The following is a 1,091-nucleotide window of genomic DNA, read 5'->3' as shown; positions in this document are numbered from 1 at the left end:
CATTCCCTTTACTCCAGACTGTTTAGCCGGTAGCCCAGCATATTTTCTGTTTGGTGTGTAGTGAGGGCAGGGCTGTTCTCTACTCTTATTCTTACATTCCTTCTCTTTCATGTTAGACCAGTTATTTATAGATCATGCACTAATTGTGTTCCTGGAAGGCATTTAATTTACAAAAGAGGGACAGTTTTTTTTTTTTTTTCCCCCAAGGTGCTTTACATGACATTGTACAATCGTCATTATGATAGTATCTCTGTTTAGTGTTCTTTTTTTATGCACAGGATGTTGATTTTGAGTGTTGCAGTCAAAGCTGCCTCCTATTTTTATACTTTAGAATAAACACTGTCAGGCTTTATTACTTTTTATCATCTTTTTGCAACATGCAATAAAAATCATGATTTTCATAAGCTGTAACTCTTTCTCTCTCCATGATGCCATGCAAATTTAACAAAAGTAAAACTTTTGCTGATGTTTCTTCAAGTGCTTGACTATTATTGCACAATAATGTTCCTGTAAGTATGATCCACCTAGATCAATGGTATGCTAAAATGATCTACTGGTTACCATCTTGCATGACATAATAATGCTGTTGCAGTATCAAGAATAATAATTATTTTTTGAACAGTAATGCATCAGTCAGTTTAAATTTTTATCTGTCAGATTTAGTGTTGTGAAAAATATAAGGTTTGTTTTTTGTGAATTCTCAGCCAAAAGTAAAAGCTGTGATTTTGAAATTTTGAACAAAGGAGTTGATATAAGGACTTTCGGTGATTATATTTACTAAGGATATTTAACCATTGTATGGTATTTGTGTTTTGGAATATTGTACTTAGAGGAATAAAACATTAATAACTATTTATATGAATTTATTTTTCCTATTATAATTAAGGTATTAAGGATTATTTTGAAGTAGAAGATTAAAACATGACAGACAATACAGACAGATGTAGTAAAAAAAAAAAAGCTTTGAAAACTATATTTCGGTATAACGGGATTAAAATAGTTCAATATATATATATACTGTACATGTGAGAATGCTGTATTTTGAAACTGATGCTGTACTTCATAAAATGCTGGTCTTTAAACTTGATTTT

This window comes from Penaeus monodon, chromosome 34 (genome assembly GCF_015228065.2).
Source record: "Penaeus monodon isolate SGIC_2016 chromosome 34, NSTDA_Pmon_1, whole genome shotgun sequence".
NCBI classification, from domain to species: Eukaryota; Metazoa; Arthropoda; class Malacostraca; order Decapoda; family Penaeidae; genus Penaeus; species Penaeus monodon.
This window is presented reverse-complemented; position numbering follows the sequence as displayed.